Source organism: Agelaius phoeniceus, chromosome 26, assembly GCF_051311805.1.
Source record: "Agelaius phoeniceus isolate bAgePho1 chromosome 26, bAgePho1.hap1, whole genome shotgun sequence".
NCBI classification, from domain to species: domain Eukaryota; kingdom Metazoa; phylum Chordata; class Aves; order Passeriformes; family Icteridae; genus Agelaius; species Agelaius phoeniceus.
Window position 1 is genome coordinate 3,901,198 of NC_135290.1, and position 26,536 is coordinate 3,927,733.

Genomic DNA, 26,536 nt, shown 5'->3' on the forward strand with positions numbered 1-26,536 from the left:
GTCAAATGTGCACCATCTCAGCTAATGGTAGGAGCTGTGTCCTGGTTTCCTGCACTGCTGCCTTTTCATTTCCCGGCTAATTCTCTGTGCTTTCCTACATGAAGGGTCATTTCTCTAAATGCTGGAATGAGAGATTCAAGGATTTCCTGTGCAAAACCAATGCTGGGTGCATTTGGAATCTCACACCATTGGCTGGCATCATCCTCTGCAGAAAAATATGTTCACCTGTGTCATTCCTGTGGGTTTGGTTTTGTCCAAGTTGTCAGGAAATGGGTGTCAGTCTCGTGCTCCTTGCCCACATGCCCAAGGACTGCCATGTGAGGGCTCATGACACATCATTTTCTGTTGCTTTTCCCATCTCTCCATGATGCTCACTCACTGTTGCACACAGGTCTGCATCTGCTGGGAGGGTTGGACCTGTTGCTACTCAAACAGTGCTCAGAGAAAAATTGTGTTGGCCTCATTTGGCTCATTGTTTTTCTGTGCACTCTCTGTGGTCCTCTGGGAATACCAGTTGTCTGGGGCCTGATCCTTGTCCAGGATACCTGAGTAATTTTTGGGCACAATTGCCCCTAGTATCTCCTCATCAGAGTTCCCAGAACTGCACATTTTTTTCTGACTGTCCCTGACTCTTTGCTAACTTTCTGGGACCATTCCGATCATTGCATTATTCCATGCTGGAGTGTTTGAGCACACGTGCATCATTCTGTGCTTGGGTGACCCTCCTGAGGGTATGTGCAGGTCAGAGCAGCAGGGCTCTTCCCTGTAGTGGTCATGATCTCAGAGAGAAAGATGTTTCCTTTGCCATCAGTAATGGCACTTTGTATGGAATCTAACACTGAATTGTCGTGGCTTGAAGGTGGCAGAGAACTAGCACTAAAATCAGCTTCTGCCTCCTGCACTCTCCATTTCTTGTTTTATGGAGGGGGAGAAACACCATGGCTGCTTGCCCACTTCTGCAGGTTGTTATCATTCAGTGGATCCCCTTCTGGTGGAATGTTGCTGGTGGCCAGGATGTGACAGAGGCTCCTCCTCTCCAGGCCAATGGCAGATGCATTTCTGCATCTCAGCATCCTGGTGCTGACTGAGCAGGGTGAAACCCCTCGGGAAATGGTTCTTGGACCAAAGGAACCCCTATTCAGGTGTTGCTCTGCTGTGAGATATAGGACAGTGTGCTTGACCCACACAGCATAGCTGAGTGTTGCTCCCTCCCCTTTAGAAGCTGTTGAGGGGCAGAATCTATTCGTTTTGGTGCTTTTTCCTCAAGGAATTTTGTCTCATAAGTTGCTTGGAAACATTAACGACTGGGTACTTCACAATGAAAAAAGAAGTGGCCAAGCTCAGGGGAGGAGGGAATCTAGCTGCATTTCTCTTATCTGTGGGTTTCTCCGGGAGGCCAGAAATGCAAAGACATTTGGAGTGGGAAAATGGGGTTGGGTGCAGACCCTGGATCTCTTTCTCTCTCAGCTTTCAGAGGGCAGAGAGGCTGCAGCACTGTGGGGAGAGTTCATCCCCACTGCAGTGTTGCATGTCTTGCTGCCTTTTTTTTTACTGTGCCTGGAGCTCTGCTCCTCGGAGCAACCGTTGCACTGGCACCTTGTTAACAGTCTACCTCAGTAAAAGATGGACTTTTCACAAGATGTTCAGGTGCTTGGAATCCCCAACCCGCCTTTCCTTGCACTGTTTGGAGCCGGGCTTCCTCTGTTGGGCCCCTGCTGCTTTTTTGGAACTGCTCTGGATTTTGCTGCACTGTAGCCCCCTGCCTGTTGAGACAACCCACAGCTCCATCGAGAGCTGCTGAGCTTCTACTACATCTTATCCACCACCCTGGGATTTTCACTCATTTCTGCCATTCCAGCTTGTTACTCCTGAGAGTCGAGCAGGGGAAACAGGATCACCGCTACCCCTTGGTCTTTGTAAAGCGAAGCCTTTTTATCATCCCTTCCCGTCTCAATCAAGCCGCCATTACCACGTGGCCTAGGACCTCAGGCCACAGCGCCCTCTGCTGCCATGGGGGAATCATCGCATGCGCCCTGCCAGGCCGGGAGCCAGCAGCGCCCCTGCTGGCTGTGCCCGGAGGTGTGGTCTCCTCAGCCCTGCGTGTCTGGGCAGCAGCTGGTCCCTGCCGAGTGCTGAGGGACTGTGTGAGGTTTGGATTTCATCTCCTTGTTTCCAGGAGGGCTGGCCAAAGGCCCTAGGCCAGGAAATGAAGGAAGGATGGCAAGAGATGAGTTGTGGGCTGTCGCCTGGTGTTGTTGTTTCCCATTCCCACTCCTTTGGACCCAACGTCTCCATGATGGCCTTTGGCTGATGAGTAGCCAGGGATGTTCTTCATCAGCTCCAAATGAAAGGGGGACAAAATAAAATCCACTGCAGCGTGCCCCAGGCATTGCATCCTCCATCTTTTTCCTGAGAAAACTGGAGGGGTTCCCCCAGAACAACAGACAACTCAGAGGCCAAGGCTTGAATGCAAGACAATTTTAATGAGGTTAAAGAAGAAAAGGAGATGGCTCACAGAGAGCACCAGGAGCAGCCACTAAGATGGAGCTCCCATGTGGTGCTCTTTGCACTGCTCTGCAGAGGGGGCAAGGACGGCACGCCCACACTAGACTGCCTTGGGGAGGAAAGGAGAGGAGAATAGGACAAGGAAGCGATGGTCCAAAGCTCTAAATACAATTTTCTGAAGCTCTATTTCCTGCCCAAAACCATGCTTTGAAGGCTTGGGCGTTGTTGCCAGAAGACATTGCCAGCAGCTTTAGCAGGGACCACAGCATCTGCTGCCACCATAGCAGTTGGTGATGCAGGAGATGTCAAAGCCCCCAGAGCTGATGGGCACTCCGCCAGAGCTGAGGATGTTGCCAACAGCAGCAGAGGTGGAGGATCCTACGGCGGTGTTCTGTGGGGAGGAGCTGAGGATGGGCCCAGGCAGGGTCACCAGCACAGCAGGCGGCTGAATGACAACGTGGGAGCTCTGGCACTGCCTGACACAGCACTCATTGCAGCTGCTGGCCAGCGGGCAGGGCCCACAGGGCTGGCAGCAAGGGTCACAGGGCCTGCAGCAGGACATGGCTGGGGCTCACAGGTGCACCTGGCACAGAGGGCAGGGAGAAGCACAAAGTGAGGACACGTGAGAAGCAGCACTGCACCCAAACACCCTGCACAATGTGGGCACCTCCTGGCCCACATTGCAGTACCCAGCTCAAAGCCCAGGAGTCACCTCAGCAAAGTTCCAACCTCTCTGTTTGTCTGCACAAGACCTTCTCTCCCCTGCCCTCTCCCAGCACAAGCAGCTCCCAGCCCTGCACTACAACAGCTCCTCTCAGCTGAGACCTCCAGCCAGGCAAGAGCTGCTCTTGAAGAAGCAGCAGCAGACGGAGGACAAGATGAGTTTTCCCACTCACCTGATTCCTGAAGAGGAGGAGGTGAGAGAAGTGGCTGAGAGAGCAGAGACTTGGGCTGCCTTTTATAGCAGTCCTGCCCTGCCTCAGGCCAACAGGCACCTTAGTGGAAGTCATAATTTTGTGACCAGCTCATGTCAAATGTGCACCATCTCAGCTAATGGTAGGAGCTGAGTCCTGGTTTCCTGCACTGCTGCCTTTTCATTTCCCGGCTAATTCTCTGTGCTTTCCTACATGAAGGGTCATTTCTCTAAATGCTGGAATGAGAGATTCAAGGATTTCCTGTGCAAAACCAATGCTGGGTGCATTTGGAATCTCACACCATCGGCTGGCAGCATCCTCTGCAGAAAAATATGTTCACCTGTGTCATTCCTGTGGCTTTGGTTTTGTCCAAGTTGTCAGGAAATGGGTGTCAGTCTCGTGCTCCTTGCCCACATGCCCAAGGACTGCCATGTGAGGGCTCATGACACATCATTTTCTGTTGCTTTTCCCATCTCTCCATGATGCTCACTCACTGTTGCACACAGGTCTGCATCTGCTGGGGGGGTTGGAATCTGTTGCTACTCAAACAGTGCTCAGAGAAAAATTGTGTTGGCCTCATTTGGCTCATGGTCTTTCTGTGCACTCTCTGTGGGTCGTGTGGGAATACCAAGAGTTATCTGGGGCCTGATCCTTGTCCAGGATACCTGAGTAATTTTTGGGCACAATTGCCCCTAGTATCTCCTCATCAGAGTTCCCAGAACTACACATTTTTTTCTGACTGTCCCTGACTCTTTGCTAACTCTCTGGGACCATACAGATCTTTGCATTATTCCATGCTGGAGTGTTTGAGCACACGTGCATCATTCTGTGCTTGGGTGACCCTCCTGAGGGTATGTGCAGGTCAGAGCAGCAGGGCTCTTCCCTGTAGTGGTCATGATCTCAGAGAGAAAGATGTTTCCTTTGCCATCAGTAATGGCACTTTGTATGGAATCTAACACTGAATTGTCGTGGCTTGAAGGTGGCAGAGAACTAGCACTGAAATCAACTTCTGCCTCGTGCACTTTCCATTTTTTGTTTTATGGAGAGGGAGAAACACCAAGGCAAGCTTGCCCACTTCTGCAGGTTGTTATCATTCAGTGGATCCCCTTCTGGTGGAATGTTGCTGGTGGCCAGGATGTGACAGAGGCTCCTCCTCTCCAGGCCAATGGCAGATGCATTTCTGCATCTCAGCATCCTGGTGCTGACTGAGCAGGGTGAAACCCCTCGGGAAATGGTTCTTGGACCAAAGGAACCCCTATTCAGGTGTTGCTCTGCTGTGAGATATAGGACAGTGTGCTTGACCCACACAGCATAGCTGAGTGTTGCTCCCTCCCCTTTAGAAGCTGTTGAGGGGCAGAATCTATTCGTTTTGGTGCTTTTTCCTCAAGGAATTTTGTCTCATAAGTTGCTTGGAAACATTAACGACTGGGTACTTCACAATGAAAAAAGAAGTGGCCAAGCTCAGGGGAGGAGGGAATCTAGCTGCATTTCTCTTATCTGTGGGTTTCTCCGGGAGGCCAGAAATGCAAAGACATTTGGAGTGGGAAAATGGGGTTGGGTGCAGACCCTGGATCTCTTTCTCTCTCAGCTTTCAGAGGGCAGAGAGGCTGCAGCACTGTGGGGAGAGTTCATCCCCACTGCAGTGTTGCATGTCTTGCTGCCTTTTTTTTTACTGTGCCTGGAGCTCTGCTCCTCGGAGCAACCGTTGCACTGGCACCTTGTTAACAGTCTACCTCAGTAAAAGATGGACTTTTCACAAGATGTTCAGGTGCTTGGAATCCCCAACCCGCCTTTCCTTGCACTGTTTGGAGCCGGGCTTCCTCTGTTGGGCCCCTGCTGCTTTTTTGGAACTGCTCTGGATTTTGCTGCACTGTAGCCCCCTGCCTGTTGAGACAACCCACAGCTCCATCGAGAGCTGCAGAGCTTCTACTACATCTTATCCACCACCCTGGGATTTTTCACTCATTTATGCCATTCTAGCTTGTTACTCCTGAGAGTCGAGCAGGGGAAACAGGATCACTGCTACCCCTTGGTCTTGTTAAGCGAAGCCTTTTTATCATCCCTTCCCGTCTCAATCAAGCCGCCATTACCACGTGGCCTAGGACCTCAGGCCACAGCGCCCTCTGCTGCCATGGGGGAATCATCGCACGTGCCCTGCCAGGCCGGGAGCCAGCAGCGCCCCTGCTGGCTGTGCCCGGAGGTGCGGTCCCCTCAGCCCTGCGTGCCTGGGCAGCAGCTGGGCCCTGCTGAGTGCTGAGGGACTGTGTGAGGTTTGGATTTCATCTCCTTGTTGCCAGGAGGGCTGGCCAAAGGCCCTAGGCCAGGAAATGAAGGAAGGATGGCAAGAGATGAGTTGTGGGCTGTCGCCTGGTGTTGTTGTTTCCCATTCCCACTCCTTTGGACCCAACGTCTCCATGATGGCCTTTGGCTGATGAGTAGCCAGGGATGTTCTTCATCAGCTCCAAATGAAAGGGGGACAAAATAAAATCCACTGCAGCGTGCCCCAGGCATTGCATCCTCCATCTTTTTCCTGAGAAAACTGGAGGGGTTCCCCCAGAACAACCGACAACTCAGAGGGCAAGGCTTGAATGCAAGACAATTTTAATGAGGTTAAAGAGGAAAAGGAGATGGCTCACAGAGAGCACCAGGAGCAGCCACTAAGATGGAGCTCCCACGTGGTGTTCCTTGAACTGCTCTGCAGAGGGGGGAAGGACGGCACGCCCACACTAGACTGCCTTGGGGAGAAAAGGAGAGGAGAATGGGACAAGGAAGTGATGGTCCAAAGCTCTAAATACAATTTTCTGAAGCTCTATTTCCTGCCCAAAACCATGCTTTGAAGGCTTGGGCGTTGTTGCCAGAAGACATTGCCAGCAGCTTTAGCAGGGACCACAGCATCTGCTGCCACCATAGCAGTTGGTGATGCAGGAGATGTCAAAGCCCCCAGAGCTGATGGGCACTCCGCCAGAGCTGAGAATGTTGCCAACAGCAGCCGAGGTGGAGGATCCCACGGCGGTGTTCTGTGGGGAGGAGCTGAGGATGGGCCCAGGCAGGGTCACCAGCACAGCAGGCGGCTGAATGACAACGTGGGAGCTCTGGCACTGCCTGACACAGCACTCATTGCAGCTGCTCGCCAGCGGGCAGGGCCCACAGGGCTGGCAGCAAGGGTCACAGGGCTTGCAGCAGGACATGGCTGGGGCTCACAGGTGCACCTGGCACAGAGGGCAGGGAGAAGCACAAAGTGAGGACACGTGAGAAGCAGCACTGCACCCAAACACCCTGCACAATGTGGGCACCTCCTGGCCCACATTGCAGTGCCCAGCTCAAAGCACAGGAGCCACCTCAGCCCAGTCCCAGCCTCTCTCTGTCTGCACAAGACCTTCTCTCCCCTGCCCTCTCCCAGCACAAGCAGCTCCCAGCCCTGGGCTCTTGTAGCCCCTCTCAGCTGAGACCTCCAGCCAGGCAAGAGCTTGGTATGAAACAGCAGCAGCAGGAGGAGGAGAAGAGGCTTCCCACTCACCTGATTCCTGAAGAGGAGAAGGAGGTGAGAGAAGTGGATGAGAGAGCAGAGACTTGGGCTGCCTTTTATAGCAGTCCTGACCTGCCTCAGGCCAACAGGCACCTCAGTGGAAGTCATAATTTTGTGACCAGTACATGGCAAATGTGCACCATCCCAGTTAATAGTAGGGGTTTCATTCCTGGTTTCCTGCACTGCTGCCTTTTCATTTCCCGGCTAATTCTCTGTGCTTTCCTACATGAAGGGTCATTTTTCTAAATGCTGGGATGAGAGATTCAAGGATTTCCTGTGCAAAACCAATGCTGGGTGCATTTGGAATCTCACACCATCGGCTGGCAGCATCCTCTGCAGAAAAATATGTTCACCTGTGTCATTCCTGTGGCTTTGGTTTTGTCCAAGTTGTCAGGAAATGGGCGTCAGTCTCGTGCTCCTTGCCCACATGCCCATGCCCATGTGAGGGCTCATGACACATCATTTTCTGTTGCTTTTCCCATCTCTCCATGATGCTCACTCACTGTTGCACACAGGTCTGCATCTGCTGGGAGGGTTGGACCCTGTTGCTACTCAAACAGTGCTCAGAGAAAAATTGTGTTGGCCTCATTTGGCTCATTGTTTTTCTGTGCACTCCCTGTGGTCCTCTGGGAATACCAAGAGTTATCTGGGACCTGATCCTTGTCCAGGATACCTGAGTAATTTTCTGCCACTCTTGTCCCCATTATCTCATCAGCACAGTTCCCATAACTGAACATCTTTTCTGTCTGTTCCTGACTCTTTGCTGACTCTCTGGGATCATTCCGATCATTGCATTATTCCATGCAGGTTTTTTTGAGCACTTTTGCCTCATTCTGTGCTTGGGTGACCCTCCTGAGGGTATGTGCAGGTCAGAGCAGCAGGATTCTTCCCTGGAGTGGTCATGATCTCAGAGAGAAAGATGTTTCCTTTGCCATCAGGAATGGCTCTTTGTATGGAATCCACCGCTGAATGGTCGTGGCTTCAAGCGGGTCGAGAACTAGCTTCTGAAACTGAAATCAGTTTCTGCCTCCTGCACTCTCCCTTTCTTGTTTTATGGAGAGGGAGAAACACCAAGGCAAGCTTGCCCACTTCTGCAGGTTGTTATCATTCAGTGGATCCCCTTCTGGTGGAATGTTGCTGGTGACCTGAGTGGTACACAGGCTCCTCCTGTCCAGGCCAATGCCACATGCACTGCTACATCTCGGCATCCGGGAGCTGACTGAGAAGGGTTCCAAGACCCCCCAGGAAATGGTTCTTGGACCAAAGGAACCCATATTCAGGTATTGCTCCGCTGTGAGATATAACCACATAAGATAGCTGAATCCTGCTCCCTCCGCTTTCGTGGCTGTTGAGGGTCAGAATCTTTTCATTTGATTCTTTTTCCTCAGGGAATTTTATCCCATAATTTGCTAGGAAACCTTAACGACTGGGTAGTAAAGAAAGAGAAAGAAGTGGCCAAGCTCAGGTGAGAAGGGCATCAGGATGAACATTTCTTCTCTGAGGGTTTCTCCTGTAGGCCAGTGATGCTGAGACATTTGGACAAGGATGACGGGCTTAGTTGCAGCCCCTGGCTCTCTTTGTCTCTCAGCTATCGTAGGGGAGAGACAATGCAGAGCTGTGGGGAGAATTCATCACCACTGCTGGGTTCCGTCTCCGGCTGACTTTATTTTACTGTGTGTGGAGCTCTGCTCGTAAGAGCAGGCATTGATTTGGAACCTTGTTAACATTCTACCTCACTAAAAGAGGGACTTTTCACCATATGTTAATATGTCCAAGTGCTCGGAATCCGCACCCGCCTTTCCTTGCAATGTTAGAGTCAGGATTCCACTGCAGGGCCCCTGCTGCCTCTTCAGCACTGCTCTGTGTTTTGCTGCACTGTAGCCCCGCAGCTCCAGCCTGCTGAGACATCCCGCAATTCCAGCTGCAGCTGCAGAGCTTCTGATCGATCTCGTCCACCACCCCGGGAGTTCTTCCTTGATCCTGCCATTCCCGCTGGTTTCTTCAGAGAGTGCATCTGGGGCACTGGATCAGCTGCCCCTCGGGCTTTGCAAAGCTAAGCCTTTCTTCCATCCCTTCCCATCTCAGTCAAGCCGCCACTACAGCATGACACCCAAGCACTCGCCACAGCGCCCTCTGCTGCCACGGGGGAATCATCGCATGCGCCCTGCCAGGCCGGGAGCCAGCAGCGCCCCTGCTGGCTGTGCCCGGAGGTGCGGTCCCCTCAGCCCTGCATGTATGGGCAGCAGCTGGTCCCTGCTGAGTGCTGAGGGACTGTGTGAGGTTTGGATTTCATCTCCTTGTTTCCAGGATTGCTGCCCACACTCGCTAGGCCAGGCAATGAAGGAGGGATAGGAAGAGATGAGTTGAGGGCTGTTCCCAATCCTTGTTGTTTCACAGCCCCACTCCTATGGAGCCAAAGTCTCCATGATGGCCTTTGGCTGCTGAGTAGCCAGAGATGTTCTTCACAGCTCCAAGGGAAATGGGCACAAAGTAAAATATGTTACAGCGAGCCCCAAACATTGATTTCTCCACCTTTTTCTTGGGTAGTCTGTAGGAGTTCCCCCAAAACAACAGATGACACAAAGAGACCAAGGCTTGAATGCAACACAGCTTTAATAAGTTGAAAGAAGAAAAGGAGATGGCACACAGAGAGTACCAGAAGCAGTGACTAAGATGGAGCTCCCATGTGGTGCTCTTTGCACTGCTATGCAGAGGGAGGAAGGACAGCAGGTCCACGCTAGACTGCCTAGGGAAATGAGGGACAGAAAAGGAGAGGAGAATAGAACAAGGGAGCGATGGTCCAAAGCTCTAAATACAATTTTCTGAAGCTCTATTTCCTGCCCAAAACCATGCTTTGAAGGCTTGGGCGTTGTTGCCAGAAGACATTGCCAGCAGCTTTAGCAGGGACGGCACCTGCTGCCACCATAGCAGTTGGTGATGCAGGAGATGTCAAAGCCCCCAGAGCTGATGGGCACTCCGCCAGAGCTGAGGATGCTGCCAACAGCAGCAGAGGTGGAGGATCCCACGGCGGTGTTCTGTGGGGAGGAGCTGAGGATGGGGCCAGGCAGGGTCACCAGCACAGCAGGCGGCTGAATGACAACGTGGGAGCTCTGGCACTGCCTGACACAGCACTCATTGCAGCTGCTGGCCAGCGGGCAGGGCCCACAGGGCTGGCAGCAAGGGTCACAGGGCTTGCAGCAGGACATGGCTGGGGCTCACAGGTGCACCTGGCACAGAGGGCAGGGAGAAGCAGAATGTGAGGACACGTGAGAAGCAGCACTGCACCCAAACACCCTGCAGCCAAGGCACCTCCTGGCCCACATTGCAGTGCCCAGCTCAAAGCCCAGGAGTCACCTCAGCAAAGTTCCAGCCTCTCTCTCTGTCTGCACAAGACCTTCTCTCCCCTGCCCTCTCCCAGCACAAGCAGCTCCCAGCCCTGCACTACAACAGCTCCTCTCAGCTGAGATCTCCAGGCAGGCAAGAGCTGCTCTTGAAGAAGCAGCAGCAGACGGAGGACAAGATGAGTTTTCCCACTCACCTGATTCCTGAAGAGGAGGAGGTGAGAGAAGTGGCTGAGAGAGCAGAGACTTGGGCTGCCTTTTATAGCAGTCCTGCCCTGCCTCAGGCCAACAGGCACTGTAGTGGAAGTCATAATTTTGTGACCAGCGCATGTCAAATGTGCACCATCTCAGCTAATGGTAGGAGCTGTGTCCTGGTTTCCTGCACTGGTGCCTTTTCATTTCCCGACTAATTCTCTGTGCTTTCCTACATGAAGGGTCATTTCTCTAAATGCTGGGATGAGAGATTCAAGGATTTCCTGTGCAAAACCAATGCTGGGTGCATTTGGAATCTCACACCATCGGCTGGCAGCATCCTCTGCAGAAAAATATGTTCACCTGTGTCATTCCTGTGGGTTTGGTTTTATTCAAGTTGTCAGGAAATGGGTGTCAGTCTCGTGCTCCTTGCCCACATGCCCAAGGACTGCCATGTGAGGGCTCATGACACATCATTTTCTGTTGCTTTTCCCATCTCTCCATGATGCTCACTCACTGTTGCACACAGGTCTGCATCTGCTGGGAGGGTTGGACCCTGTTGCTACTCAAACAGTGCTCAGAGAAAAATTGTGTTGGCCTCATTTGGCTCATTGTTTTTCTGTGCACTCCCTGTGGTCCTCGGGGAGTACCAGGAGTTGTCTGGGGCCTGATCCTTGTCCAGGATACCTGAGTGATTTTTGGGCATAATTGCCCCTAGTATCTCCTCATCAGAGTTCCCAGGACTGCACCCTTTTTCTGTCTGTTCCTGACTCTTTGCTGGCTCTCTGGGACCATACAGATCTTTGCATTGTACCATGCTGGTGTGTTTGAGCACACGTGTATCATTCTGTGCTTGGATGACCCTCCTGAGGGTGTGTGCAGGTCAGAGCAGCAGGGCTCTTCCCTGGAGTGGTCATGATCTCAGAGAGAAAGATGTTTCCTTTGCCATCAGTAATGGCACTTTGTATGGAATCTACCGCTGAATGATCGTGGCTTGAAGGTGGCAGAGAACTAGCACTGAAATCAGTTTCTGCCTCCTGCACTTTCCCTTTCTTGTTTTATGGAGAGGGAGAAACACCATGGCTGCCTGCCCACTTCTGCCCGTAGTTATCATTCAATGTGTCCCCTTCTCGTAACGTTGCTGGTAGCCAGGGTGGGACAGAGGCTCCTGCTGTCCAGGCCAATGGTAGGTGCATTTCTACATCTCAGCAGCCTGGAGCTGACTGAGCAGGGCTGAAACCTCCCAGCAAATGGGTCTTGGACCAAAGGAACCCCTACTGAGGTGTTGCTCTACTGTGAGATATTGGACAGTTGGATCTCCCCACATAGCATAGCTGAGTGCTACTCCCTTCCCTTTAGAGGCTGTCGAGGGGCAGAATCTTTTCATTTCAGTGCTTTTTCCTCAAGGAATTTTTTCCCATAATTTGTTATGAAACATTGATGGCTGGGTACTTGAGAATGAAAAAAGAAGTGGCCAGTCTCAGGGGAGGTGCTTATCTGGCTGCACTTCTCTTATCTGTGGGTTCTCCTGAAGGCCAGACATGCTGAGACATTAGGAGTGGGAAAATGGCATGGGGTGCAGCCCCTGGCTCACTTTCTCAGCTTTCAGAGCGGAGAGAGACTGCAATGCTGTAGGGAGAATTTGTCACCACTACGGGTTCCCATCTCCTGCCGCCTTTCTTCTCCTGCGAGTGGAAATAGGCTCGTAAGAGCAGCCATTGCACTGAGACCTTGTTAACACTCTACCTCAGTAAAAGAGGGACTATTCACCATATGTTCGGGTGCTCGGAATCCCCACCCTGCCTTTTCCCTGCACTGTTTGGAGCAGGGCTGCCCCTGATGGAATCCTGCTTCTTCTTCTTCTTCAGCAATGCGCTGGGTTTTGCTGGACCATATTCCCCTGCCTGGGGAGACCTCCTGCAGCCACACTTCAGCTGCAGAGCTTACAATATGTCTCATCCACCATCCCGGGTTATTAACTTATTCTTGCCATTCCAGCTTGCTGTTCCCAAGAGTCCAGCTGGGACAACAGAATCATCTCCGCTCAGTCTTTGTAAAGCCAAGCCGTTCTTCAATCCCTTCCCCTATCTGTAGAGCCGCCATTACCTCTTGACCCCTGAGCTCGCACCACGGCGCCCTCTGCTGCCATGGGGGAATCATCACACGCGCCCTGCCCGGCCGGGAGCCAGCAGCGCCCCAGCTGGCTGTGCCCGGAGGTGCGGTCCCCTCAGCCCTGTGTGTCTGGGCAGCAGCTGGACCCTGCCGAGTGCTGAGGGACTGTGTGAGGTTTGGATCTCATCTCCTTGTTCCCAGGAGGGCTGGCCAAAGGCCCTAGGCCAGGCAATGAAGGAAGGATAGATACAGATGAGTTGTGGGCTATCCCCAATTGTTGTTGATTCCCATTCCCACTCCTTTGGAGCCAAAGTCCCCATAATGGCCTTTGGCTGCCGAGTAGCCAGGGATGTTCTTCATTAGCTCCAAGAGAAAAGGGCACCAAAGAGAATCTGCTGCAGAGAGCACCAAACATTGATTTCTCCCCCGCTTTTTAGGGCCACCTGGAGGAGTTGCCCCAGGACAACAGACGACACAGAGACCAAGGCTTGAATGCAAGAAGGTTTTAATAGGTTTAAAGAAGAAAAGGAGATGGCTCACAGAGAGTACCTGGAGCAACCACTAAGGTGGAGCTCCCATGTGGTGTTCTTTGCACTGCTCTGAAGAGCTAGGAAGGATGGCATGTCCACATAAGACTGCCATGGGGAGAAAAGGAGAGGAGAATAGGACAAGGAAGAGATGGTCCAAAGCTCTAAATACAATTTTCTGAAGCTCTATTTCCTGCCCAAAACCATGCTTTGAAGGCTTGGGCGTTGTTGCCAGAAGACATTGCCAGCAGCTTTAGCAGGGACGGCACCTGCTGCCACCATAGCAGTTGGTGATGCAGGAGATGTCAAAGCCCCCAGAGCTGATGGGCACTCCGCCAGAGCTGAGGATGTTGCCAACAGCAGCAGAGGTGGAGGATCCCACAGCGGTGTTCTGTGGGGAGGAGCTGAGGATGGGGCCAGGCAGGGTCACCAGCACAGCAGGCGGCTCAATGACAACGTGGGAGCTCTGGCACTGCCTGACACAGCACTCATTGCAGCTGCTGGCCAGCGGGCAGGGCCCACAGGGCTGGCAGCAAGGGTCACAGGGCCTGCAGCAGGACATGGCTTGGGATCACAGGTGCACCTGGCACAGAGGGCAGGGAGAAGCACAAAGTGAGGACACGTGAGAAGCAGCACTGCACCCAAACACCCTGCAGCCAAGGCACCTCCTGGCCCACATTGCAGTGCCCAGCTCAAAGCCCAGGAGCCACCTCAGCCAAGTCCCAGCCTCTCTCTGTCTGCACAAGACCTTCTCTGCCCTGCCCTCTCCCAGCACAAGCAGCTCCCAGCCCTGGGCTCTTGTAGCCCCTCTCAGCTGAGACCTCCAGGCAGGCAAGAGCTGCTCTTGAAGCAGCAGCAGCTGCAGGAGGAGGAGAAGAGGCTTCCCACTCACCTGCTTCCTGAAGAGGAGAAGGAGGTGAGAGAAGTGGCTGAGAGAGCAGAGACTTGGGCTGCCTTTTATAGCAGTCCTGCCCTGCCTCAGGCCCACAGGCACTGTAGTGGAAGTCATAATTTTCTGACCAGTACATGGCAAATGTGCACCATCCCAGTTAATGGTAGGGATTCTGTCATGGTTTCCTGTATTGCTGCCTTTTCATTTCCCGGCTAATTCTCTGTTCTTTCCTACATGAAGAGTCGTTTTTCTAAGTGCTGAAATGAGAGATTCAGGGGTTTCCTGTGCAAAACCAATGCTGGGTGCATTTAAGTTGCTCAGATCATCAGCTGGCAGCATCCCCTGTGGACAGATATATTCCCCTGTGTCATTCCTGTGGGTTTGGTTTTGTCCAAGTTGTCAGGAAATGGGTGTCAGTCTCGTGCTTCTTGCCCACGGACTGCCATGTGAGGTATCATGACACATCATTTTCTGTTGTTTTATCCCATCACTCCATGATGTTCACTCACTGTTGCACACAGGTCTGCATCTGCTGGGAGGGTTGGACCCTGTTGCTACTCAAACAGTGCTCAGAGAAAAATTGTGTTGGCCTCATTTGGCTCATGGTCTTTCTGTGCACTCTCTGTGGGTCCTCTGGGAATACCAGGAGTTCTCTGGGGCCAGATCCTCTTCCAGGATACCTGAGTAATTTTCTGCCACACTTGTGCCCATTATCTCCTCATCAGAGTTCCCAGAACTGCACATCTTTTCTGACTGTCCCTGACTCTTTGCTGACTCTCGGGGCCCATACAGATCTTTGCATTATTCCATGAAGGAGTGTTTGAGCACACGTGCATCATTCTGAGCTTGGGTGACCCTCCTGAGGGTATGTGCAGGTCAGAGCAGCAGGCCTCTTCCCTGGAGTGGTCATGATCTCAGAGAGAAAGATATTTCCTTTGCCATCAGGAATGGCACTTTGTATGGAATCTAACACTGAATGGTTGTGGCTTGAAGGTGGCAGAGAACTAGCACTGAAATCAGTTTCTGCCTCCTGCACTCTCCATTTCTTGTTTTATGGAGAGGGAGAAACACCAAGGCGGTCTGCCCACTTCTGCAGGTTGTTATCATTCAGTGGATCCCCTTCTGCTGGAACCTTTCTGGTGGCCAGGTTGGGACACAGGCTCCTCCTGTCCAGGCCATTGCCAGATAACCTTCTGCTTCTCAGCATCCTTTTGCTGACTGAGCAGGGCTCCATCACCCCCTAGGAAATGGTTCTTGGACCAAAGGAACCCATATTGAGGTGTTCTCTGCAATGAAATATAGGACAGTTGGATCTACCCACATAGCATAGCTGCATGCTGCTTCCTTCCCTTTATAAGCTGCTGATGGTTAGAATCTTTCCTTTTGATTCAACTTCCTCATGGAATTTTTTCCCATAATTTGCTCAGAAGCATTAACGACTGGGTACTTAAGAAAGCAAGAAGAAGTGCCCAAGCTCAGGGGAGGAGGGCTGCACTTCTCTTATCTGATGGTTTCTCCTCGAGGCCAGACATGCTTAGACATTTGGAGTGGTGAAAATGGCATTGGGTGCAGCCTCGGGCACTCTTTTACTCTCTGCTTTAGGAGAGGAGAGAGCCTGCAGTGCTGTGGGGAGAATTCATCACCACTGCAGGCTTCTTTCTTTTTCTGCCTTTCTTTTCCTGTGAGTGCAGCTCAGCTCGTAAGAGCAGCCATTGCACTGGGACATTGTTAAAACAGTACCTCATTAAAAGAGGGACTTTTCACCATATATTCAGGTGATTGGTATCCCCACCCTGCCTTACGTTGTACTGCTTGGAGCCGGGCTGCCACTGCTGGACCCCTGCTGCTCCTTCAGTAATGCTGTGGGTTTTGCTGCACCATAGCCCTGGAACCCCTGCCTGCTGAGACATCCCACAGTTCCATCTATAGCTGCAGAGCTGCGGATAGATCTTGTCCACTACTCTGGGATTTTTATTCATTCCTGCCATTCCATCTTGCTGCTCCCGAGAGTTCTGCTGTGGCACGGGATCATCTGCCCCTCGGGATTTGTAAAGCCAAGCCTTTCTCCCATCCCTTCCCATCTCAGTCAAGCCGCCATTACTGCATGACCCCTGAGCTTGTGCCACGGCGCCCTCTGCTGCCATGGGGGAATCATCGCACGCGCCCTGCCCGGCTGGGAGCCAGCAGCGCCCCTGCTGGCTGTGCCCGGAGGTGCGGTCCGCCCAGCCCTGTGTGTCTGGGCAGCGGCTGGGCCCTACCGGGTGCTGAGGGACTGTGTGAGGATTGGATCTCATCTCCTTGTTCATAAGTGTGCTGGCCACAGACGCCAGGCCAGGCAATGAAGGAAGGATGGGAAGAGATGAGTTGTGGGCTCTCCCCAGGTATTGTTAGTTCCCAACTTCACTGCTTTGGAGCCAAAGTGTCTATGATGGCCTTTGGCTGCCGAGTAGGCAGGGATTTTTTTCATTAGCTCCAAAGGGAAAAGGGGAAAAATAAAATCCTCTGCAGCAAGACCCTCACATTGTTTTCTCAAACTTTTTCCAGAAGAGACTGGAGAAGTTCCCGCACAACAACAGACAACATGGAGACCAAGGCTTGAATGCAACACAATTTTAATAGGTTTAAAGAAGAAAAGGAGATGGCTCACAGAGAGCACTAGGAGCAACCACTAAGATGGAGCTCCCATGTGGTGTTCTTTGCACTGCTCTGCAGAGGGGGGAAGGATGGCATGCCCACATAAGACTGCCATGGGGAGAAAAGGAGAGGAGAATAGAACAAGGGAGCGATGGTCCAAAGCTCTAAATACAATTTTCTGAAGCTCTATTTCCTGCTCAAAACCATGCTTTGAAGGCTTGGGCGTTGTTGCCAGAAGACATTGCCAGCAGCTTTAGCAGGGACGGCACCTGCTGCCACCATAGCAGTTGGTGATGCAGGAGATGTCAAAGCCCCCAGAGCTGATGGGCACTCCGCCAGAGCTGAGGATGTTGCCAACAGCAGCCGAGGTGGAGGATCCCACGGCGGTGTTCTGTGGGGAGGAGCTGAGGATGGGCCCAGGCAGGGTCACCAGCACAGCAGGCGGCTGAATGACAACGTGGGAGCTCTGGCACTGCCTGACACAGCACTCATTGCAGCTGCTGGCCAGCGGGCAGGGCCCACAGGGCTGGCAGCAAGGGTCACAGGGCCTGCAGCAGGACATGGCTGGGGCTCACAGGTGCACCTGGCACAGAGGGCAGGGAGAAGCACAAAGTGAGGACACGTGAGAAGCAGCACTGCACCCAAACACCCTGCAGCCCAGGCACCTCCTGGCCCACATTGCAGTGCCCAGCTCAAAGCCCAGGAGCCACCTCAGCCAAGTCCCAGCCTCTCTCTGTCTGCACAAGACCTTCTCTGCCCTGCCCTCTCCCAGCACAAGCAGCTCCCAGCCCTGGGCTCTTGTAGCCCCTCTCAGCTGAGACCTCCAGGCAGGCAAGAGCTGCTCTTGAAGCAGCAGCAGCTGCAGGAGGAGGAGAAGAGGCTTCCCACTCACCTGATTCCTGAAGAGGAGAAGGAGGTGAGAGAAGTGGATGAGAGAGCAGAGACTTGGGCTGCCTTTTATAGCAGTCCTGCCCTGCCTCAGGCCCACAGGCACTGTAGTGGAAGTCATAATTTTCTGACCAGTACATGGCAAATGTGCACCATCCCAGTTAATGGTAGGGATTCTGTCATGGTTTCCTGTATTGCTGCCTTTTCATTTCCCGGCTAATTCTCTGTTCTTTCCTACATGAAGAGTCATTTTTCTAAGTGCTGAAATGAGAGATTCAGGGGTTTCCTGTGCAAAACCAATGCTGGGTGCATTTAAGTTGCTCAGATCATCAGCTGGCAGCATCCCCTGTGGACAGATATGTTCCCCTGTGTCATTCTTGTGGGTTTGGTTTTGTCCAAGTTGTCAGGAAATGGGCGTCAGTCTCATGCTTCTTGCCCACGGACTGCCATGTGAGGTATCATGACACATCATTTTCTGTTGTTTTATCCCATCACTCCATGATGGTCACTCACCGTTGCACACAGGTCTGCATCTGCTGGGGGGGTTGGACCCTGTTGCTACTCAAACAGTGCTCAGAGAAAAATTGTGTTGGCCTCATTTGGCTCATGGTCTTTCTGTGCACTCTCTGTGGGTCCTCTGGGAATACCAGGAGTTCTCTGGGGCCAGATCCTCTTCCAGGATACCTGAGTAATTTTCTGCCACACTTGTGCCCATTATCTCCTCATCAGAGTTCCCAGAACTGCACATCTTTTCTGACTGTCCCTGACTCTTTGCTGACTCTCGGGGCCCATACAGATCTTTGCATTATTCCATGAAGGAGTGTTTGAGCACACGTGCATCATTCTGAGCTTGGGTGACCCTCCTGAGGGTATGTGCAGGTCAGAGCAGCAGGCCTCTTCCCTGGAGTGGTCATGATCTCAGAGAGAAAGATATTTCCTTTGCCATCAGGAATGGCACTTTGTATGGAATCTAACACTGAATGGTTGTGGCTTGAAGGTGGCAGAGAACTAGCACTGAAATCAGTTTCTGCCTCCTGCACTCTCCATTTCTTGTTTTATGGAGAGGGAGAAACACCAAGGCGGTCTGCCCACTTCTGCAGGTTGTTATCATTCAGTGGATCCCCTTCTGCTGGAACCTTTCTGGTGGCCAGGTTGGGACACAGGCTCCTCCTGTCCAGGCCATTGCCAGATAACCTTCTGCTTCTCAGCATCCTTTTGCTGACTGAGCAGGGCTCCATCACCCCCTAGGAAATGGTTCTTGGACCAAAGGAACCCATATTGAGGTGTTCTCTGCAATGAAATATAGGACAGTTGGATCTACCCACATAGCATAGCTGCATGCTGCTTCCTTCCCTTTATAAGCTGCTGATGGTTAGAATCTTTCCTTTTGATTCAACTTCCTCAAGGAATTTTTTCCCATAATTTGCTCAGAAGCATTAACGACTGGGTACTTAAGAAAGCAAGAAGAAGTGCCCAAGCTCAGGGGAGGAGGGCTGCACTTCTCTTATCTGATGGTTTCTCCTCGAGGCCAGACATGCTTAGACATTTGGAGTGGTGAAAATGGCATTGGGTGCAGCCTCGGGCACTCTTTTACTCTCTGCTTTAGGAGAGGAGAGAGCCTGCAGTGCTGTGGGGAGAATTCATCACCACTGCAGGCTTCTTTCTTTTTCTGCCTTTCTTTTCCTGTGAGTGCAGCTCAGCTCGTAAGAGCAGCCATTGCACTGGAACATTGCTAAAACAGTACCTCATTAAAAGAGGGACTTTTCATCATATATTCAGGTGATTGGTATCCCCACCCTGCCTTACGTTGTACTGCTTGGAGCCGGGCTGCCACTGCTGGACCCCTGCTGCTCCTTCAGTAATGCTGTGGGTTTTGCTGCACCATAGCCCTGGAACCCCTGCCTGCTGAGACATCCCGCAGTTCCATCTATAGCTGCAGAGCTGCGGATAGATCTTGTCCACTACTCTGGGATTTTTACTCATTCCTGCCATTCCATCTTGCTGCTCCCGAGAGTTCTGCTGTGGCACTGGATCATCTGCCCCTCGGGATTTGTAAAGCCAAGCCTTTCTCCCATCCCTTCCCATCTCAGTCAAGCCGCCATTACTGCATGACCCCTGAGCTTGTGCCACGGCGCCCTCTGCTGCCATGGGGGAATCATCGCACGCGCCCTGCCCGGCTGGGAGCCAGCAGCGCCCCTGCTGGCTGTGTCCGGAGGTGCGGTCCGCCCAGCCCTGTGTGTCTGGGCAGCGGCTGGGCCCTACCGGGTGCTGAGGGACTGTGTGAGGATTGGATCTCATCTCCTTGTTCATAAGTGTGCTGGCCACAGACGCCAGGCCAGGCAATGAAGGAAGGATGGGAAGAGATGAGTTGTGGGCTCTCCCCAGGTATTGTTAGTTCCCAACTTCACTGCTTTGGAGCCAAAGTGTCTATGATGGCCTTTGGCTGCCGAGTAGGCAGGGATTTTTTTCATTAGCTCCAAAGGGAAAAGGGGAAAAATAAAATCCTCTGCAGCAAGACCCTCACATTGTTTTCTCAAACTTTTTCCAGAAGAGACTGGAGAAGTTCCCGCACAACAACAGACAACATGGAGACCAAGGCTTGAATGCAACACAATTTTAATAGGTTTAAAGAAGAAAAGGAGATGGCTCACAGAGAGCACCAGGAGCAACCACTAAGATGGAGCTCCCATGTGGTGTTCTTTGCACTGCTCTGCAGAGGGGGGAAGGATGGCATGCCCACATAAGACTGCCATGGGGAGAAAAGGAGAGGAGAATAGAACAAGGGAGCGATGGTCCAAAGCTCTAAATACAATTTTCTGAAGCTCTATTTCCTGCTCAAAACCATGCTTTGAAGGCTTGGGCGTTGTTGCCAGAAGACATTGCCAGCAGCTTTAGCAGGGACGGCACCTGCTGCCACCATAGCAGTTGGTGATGCAGGAGATGTCAAAGCCCCCAGAGCTGATGGGCACTCCGCCACAGCTGAGGATGTTGCCAACAGCAGCCGAGGTGGAGGATCCCACGGCGGTGTTCTGTGGGGAGGAGCTGAGGATGGGGCCAGGCAGGGTCACCAGCACAGCAGGCGGCTGAATGACAACGTGGGAGCTCTGGCACTGCCTGACACAGCACTCATTGCAGCTGCTGGCCAGCGGGCAGGGCCCACAGGGCTGGCAGCAAGGGTCACAGGGCTTGCAGCAGGACATGGCTGGGGCTCACAGGTGCACCTGGCACAGAGGGCAGGGAGAAGCAGAATGTGAGGACACGTGAGAAGCAGCACTGCACCCAAACACCCTGCAGCCAAGGCACCTCCTGGCCCACATTGCAGTGCCCAGCTCAAAGCCCAGGAGCCACCTCAGACAAGTCCCAGCCTCTCTCTGTCTGCACAAGACCTTCTCTGCCCTGCCCTCTCCCAGCACAAGCAGCTCCCAGCCCTGGGCTCTTGTAGCCCCTCTCAGCTGAGACCTCCAGCCAGGCAAGAGCTGCTCTTGAAGCAGCAGCAGCTGCAGGAGGAGGAGAAGAGGCTTCCCACTCACCTGCTTCCTGAAGAGGAGAAGGAGGTGAGAGAAGTGGCTGAGAGAGCAGAGACTTGGGCTGCCTTTTATAGCAGTCCTGCCCTGCCTCAGGCCCACAGGCACTGTAGTGGAAGTCATAATTTTCTGACCAGTACATGGCAAATGTGCACCATCCCAGTTAATGGTAGGGATTCTGTCATGGTTTCCTGTATTGCTGCCTTTTCATTTCCCGGCTAATTCTCTGTTCTTTCCTACATGAAGAGTCATTTTTCTAAGTGCTGAAATGAGAGATTCAGGGGTTTCCTGTGCAAAACCAATGCTGGGTGCATTTAAGTTGCTCAGATCATCAGCTGGCAGCATCCCCTGTGGACAGATATGTTCCCCTGTGTCATTCTTGTGGGTTTGGTTTTGTCCAAGTTGTCAGGAAATGGGCGTCAGTCTCATGCTTCTTGCCCACGGACTGCCATGTGAGGTATCATGACACATCATTTTCTGTTGTTTTATCCCATCACTCCATGATGGTCACTCACCGTTGCACACAGGTCTGCATCTGCTGGGGGGGTTGGACCCTGTTGCTACTCAAACAGTGCTCAGAGAAAAATTGTGTTGGCCTCATTTGGCTCATGGTCTTTCTGTGCACTCTCTGTGGGTCCTCTGGGAATACCAGGAGTTCTCTGGGGCCAGATCCTCTTCCAGGATACCTGAGTAATTGTCTGCCACACTCGTCCCCGATATCTCCCAAGCAGAGTTCCCAGAACTGCACATCTTTTCTGACTGTCCCTGACTCTTTGCTGACTCTCGGGGCCCATACAGATCTTTGCATTATTCCATGAAGGAGTGTTTGAGCACACGTGCATCATTCTGAGCTTGGGTGACCCTCCTGTGGGTATGTGCAGGTCAGAGCAGCAGGCCTCTTCCCTGGAGTGGTCATGATCTCAGAGAGAAAGATATTTCCTTTGCCATCAGGAATGGCACTTTGTATGGAATCTAACACTGAATGGTTGTGGCTTGAAGGTGGCAGAGAACTAGCACTGAAATCAGTTTCTGCCTCCTGCACTCTCCATTTCTTGTTTTATGGAGAGGGAGAAACACCAAGGCGGTCTGCCCACTTCTGCAGGTTGTTATCATTCAGTGGATCCCCTTCTGGTGGAACGTTTCTGGTGGCCAGGTTGGGACACAGGCTCCTCCTGTCCAGGCCAATGGCAGATGATTTTCCACATCTCAGCAGCCTGTTGGTGACTGAGCAGGGCTGAAACCTCCCAGCAAATGGTTCTTCGACCAAAACCACCCATATTCAGCTGTTGCACTTCTGTGAGCTATAGGACAGTTGATTCTAAATACATAGCACAGCTGAGTGCTCTTCCCTTTCCTCTAGAAGCAGTGGAGGGTTAGAATCTTTTTGTTTCATTCTTTTTTCTCCGAGAATTTTGTCCCATAATTTGCTAGGAACCATTAATGACTGCGTACTTAAGAAAGAGAAAAGAAGTGCCCAAGCTCAGGGGAGGAGGGAATTTGGCTGCACTTCGTCTGTCTGCGGGTTTCCAACTGGAGGACAGAGATGCCAAGACATTAGGACAGGGAATATGGGGTTGGGTGCAGACCCTGGCTCACTCACTCTCTCTCAGCTTTCGGATGGTAAAGAGACTGCAGCGCTGTGGGGAGAATTTGTCACCACTGCGGGGTTCCATCTCCTGCTGCCTTTCTTCTACAGTGCATGGAGCTCTGCATGTAAGTGCAGGCTTTGTACTGGGACCTTGTTAACACTCTACATCAGTTAAAGAGGGACTTTTCGCCATATGTTCAGGTGTTTGGTATCTCCACCCAGCCTTTCCTTGCACTGCCTGGAGCCAGGATTCCACTGCTGGAGCGCTGCTACTTCTTCAGCAATGCTCTGAGTTTTGCTGCACTGTAGCCCTGCAGCCCCAGCCTGGCGAGACATCCCGCAGTTCCAGATAACGCTGCAGAGCTTCTGATAGAGCTCATCCATCACCCAGGAACTATTACTCATTCCTGCCATTCCATCTTGCTGCTCCTGGGGGTCCAGATGGGGCATTTGGATCATCTGCCCCTCGGGCTTTGCAAAGCCAAGCCTTTCTTCCATCCCTTCCCATCTTGTTCAAGCCGCCATTACCACTTGACCCCTGAGCTCGCACCACGGCGCCCTCTGCTGCCATGGGGGAATCATCGCACGCGCCCTGCCTGGCCCGGAGCCAGCAGCGCCCCTGCTGGCTGTGCCCGGAGGTGCGGTCCGCCCAGCCCTGTGTGTCTGGGCAGCAGCTGGGCCCTGCCGGGTGCTGAGGGACTGTGTGAGGTTTGGATCTCATCTCCTTGTTCCCAGGAGCGCTGGCCGAAGGCCCTAGGCCAGGCAATGAAGGAAGGATAGATACAGATGAGTTGTGGGCTGTCCCCAATTGTTGTTGATTCCCATTCCCACTCCTTTGGAGCCAAAGTCCCCATAATGGCCTTTGGCTGCCGAGTAGCCAGGGATGTTCTTCATTAGCTCCAAGAGAAAAGGGAACCAAAGAGAATCTGCTGCAGCGAGCACCAAACATTGATTTCTCCCCGGCTTTTTTTGGGCCACCTGGAGGAGTTGCCCCAGAACAACAGATGACACAGAGACCAAGGCTTGAATGCAACACAGTTTTAATAAGTTGAAAGAAGAAAAGGAGATGGCTCACAGAGAGCACCAGGAGCAGCCACTAAGGTGGAGCTCCCATGTGGTGTTCTTTGCACTGCTCTGAAGAGCTAGGAAGGATGGCAGGTCCACACTAGACTGCCCTGGGCATTGCAGGACAGAAATGGAGAGGAGAATAGAACAAGGAAGTGATGGCCCAAAGCTCTAAATACAATATCCAGAAGCTCTATTTCCTGCCCAAAACAATGCTTTGAAATCTTGGGCGTTGTTGCCAGAAGACATTGCCAGCAGCTTTAGCAGGGACGGCACCTGCTGCCACCATAGCAGTTGGTGATGCAGGAGATGTCAAAGCCCCCAGAGCTGATGGGCACTCCGCCAGAGCTGAGGATGTTGCCAACAGCAGCCGAGGTGGAGGATCCCACGGCGGTGTTCTGGGGGAAGGAGCTGAGGATGGGCCCAGGCAGGGTCACCAGCACAGGGGAGGGTTCAATGACAACGTGGGAGCTCTGGCACTGCCTGACACAGCACTCATTGCAGCTGCTGGCCAGCGGGCAGGGCCCACAGGGCTGGCAGCAAGGGTCACAGGGCCTGCAGCAGGACATGGCTGGGGCTCACAGGTGCACCTGGCACAGAGGGCAGGGAGAAGCACAAAGTGAGGACACGTGAGAAACAGCACTGCACCCAAACACCCTGCAGCCAAGGCACCTCCTGGCCCACATTGCACTGCCCAGCTCAAAGCCCAGGAGCCACCTCAGCCAAGTCCCAGCCTCTCTCTGTCTGCACAAGACCTTCTCTGCCCTGCCCTCTCCCAGCACAAGCAGCTCCCAGCCCTGGGCTCTTGTAGCCCCTCTCAGCTGAGACCTCCAGCCAGGCAAGAGCTGCTCTTGAAGCAGGAGGAGGAGAAGACTCTTCCCACTCACCTGATTCCTGAAGAGGAGAAGGAGGTGAGAGAAGTGGATGGGAGAGCAGAGACTTGGGCTGCCTTTTATAGCAGTCCTGCACTGCCTCCTGCCTGAGACACTTAGTAGAACTAATAATTTTCTGACCACGTCATGTCAAATATGCACCAGTCCAGGTAATTGTATGGGCTGTGTCCTGTTTTCCTGTACTGCTGCCTTTTCATTTCCTGGCTAATTCCTCATGCTTTCCTATATGAATTGCTACTTCTCTAAGTGTTGGGGTGAGAGGTTCTATAATTTCTAGGGCAGAAAGATGTCAGCACAGGCAGAAGACTCTGATCAAGGGCCAGTGGCATCCCATATAGTCAGGTAATGTTCACTCATGTCATTCCTGTGTGTTTATTTTTGTCCAAGTTGTCAGGAAATGGGCATCACTCTTGTGCTTCACTTCCACGTGCCCAAGGACTCCCATGTGAGGGGACATGCTGTATGTCCACAGCAGATTTCCTAGCTGGTGATGCTTCTTGGCCTTATTTGAGCATGCAGATTATTGTTTGGCTCCATGCAAATATCTGTAAGCCCTCATGTGTCTGTCTGAGCTCGGGAACCCTCATCCTGGGAGCATGTGCAGGTCATGGCCAGAGGACTCTCCCCTGGTGAGCCCTTGAGCCCCACAGTGCTGCCTGTTGCACTTGTAGAATGAGCCAATTTACAGCTGAATGGTGCAGCCTTTGGCCTTACAGAGAAGTGTCCAGGGAACTGAAACACAGCCGGCACCTCCTGCACCCTTCCTTTCTTGCTTTATATTCAGGGAGAAAGGCCAATAAATTGTTCTGGCCTCAGCAGGCTGTTATCCCTGAATCAATCCTTTCTGGTGCAGTGTTGCTGGTGACCAAGATGGGACACAGCCTCCTCATGTCAGGGCCAATGCAAGATGCACTTCTACAGCTCAGCAACCTGGTTGAGATCTTCCTACAAGTATGTCTTCAACTGGAGGCACCATGTTCATGTATTGCTCCACTGTGAGATGAAGGAGAGTTTCTCTGGAGGAGTCAACAGATTTGAGTCAAACTCCTTGGGTTTTCTAGCCCAGGTTTTCTATATCCGCCCCTGCAAAAAACTGAATCTCAGGGCCTAGCAATCATGCCTTGGGACAGGAAAATGTGACTTGGGACAAACTGATGAATTTCTGCTTCATTTTCTTATGCAGGTCCGGCAGTATTGCACAGAAAGAAACTGTTGCATTCCAACTGTAACCCTCCATTCTGCATCCCACTGTGCTCCTTAAGGGTGGTGGAAATAGAAGAACCAGGAACAAAGAAGAGGAAAAGAAAGAAAAAGAGGTGGGGATGGAGTAAAGGCGTTTTAGTGCTTTTTTTCCCCTGTTTCTCACAATAGGGTGAATGTTCTCCAAGTCAAGCCTGTTTTTTCCTCTGCTGGTGATGATGAGTAATCCCACTGTTTTTACCTTAACTCACAACCTTTTTCAAGTTACTTTCCCATGACCCATAAAGGATGGAGAGTGAGACAGCAGCTGGGTGCGTCTGAAAGCTAGTTAAGGTCTCTGTTGTTCGGTAACAATTATGGTAATGAGAAGTGTCTTTAGTATTTTTCATTTACGCAGCATTTTTCCGATTTCTGTGTGTGCCAGCAGAAGCAAATCTCTTTCTCCCACTGTTCCTCTCAGAGGACAGTGGGCAATGCTGTCATTTGGCTTTTGTGCTTGTGGTGCACCCTTTCTTGCAGGACATGTTTAATGAGGATCCAGACAGGAAAGGACCACACTGTCTCAGTTTAGAGGCAAGTTTAGGTGAAAAACACTCTGGAATGAGTATTTAGTCTAAAAAAATAGTTCCAACAATCATTTTCCGCAAATGACACAAATGACGCAAATGACACAAATGAGAAATGAATGCTAGTGAATGAAAGTGAAGAAAACCCCAACCATTTATTGACAGAGTG

General features: G+C 52.2%; 7 pseudogenes; all 7 read right to left on the bottom strand.

The window, feature by feature from the left end:
• Nucleotides 1–2,755: 2,755 nt before the first annotated feature.
• LOC129130806 (feather keratin Cos1-2-like) lies at nucleotides 2,756–3,534 on the bottom strand (annotated as a pseudogene).
• Nucleotides 3,535–6,295: 2,761 nt separating this feature from the next.
• On the bottom strand, nucleotides 6,296–7,072 carry LOC143691886 (feather keratin Cos1-2-like; annotated as a pseudogene).
• A 2,770-nt stretch (nucleotides 7,073–9,842) lies between these two features.
• LOC143691885 (feather keratin Cos1-2-like) lies at nucleotides 9,843–10,616 on the bottom strand (annotated as a pseudogene).
• Nucleotides 10,617–13,370: 2,754 nt separating this feature from the next.
• On the bottom strand, nucleotides 13,371–14,145 carry LOC143691884 (feather keratin Cos1-2-like; annotated as a pseudogene).
• Nucleotides 14,146–16,896: 2,751 nt separating this feature from the next.
• Nucleotides 16,897–17,671, bottom strand: LOC129130805 (feather keratin Cos1-2-like; annotated as a pseudogene).
• A 2,751-nt stretch (nucleotides 17,672–20,422) lies between these two features.
• Nucleotides 20,423–21,197, bottom strand: LOC143695748 (feather keratin Cos1-2-like; annotated as a pseudogene).
• A 2,771-nt stretch (nucleotides 21,198–23,968) lies between these two features.
• On the bottom strand, nucleotides 23,969–24,729 carry LOC129130804 (feather keratin Cos1-2-like; annotated as a pseudogene).
• Nucleotides 24,730–26,536: the final 1,807 nt, after the last annotated feature.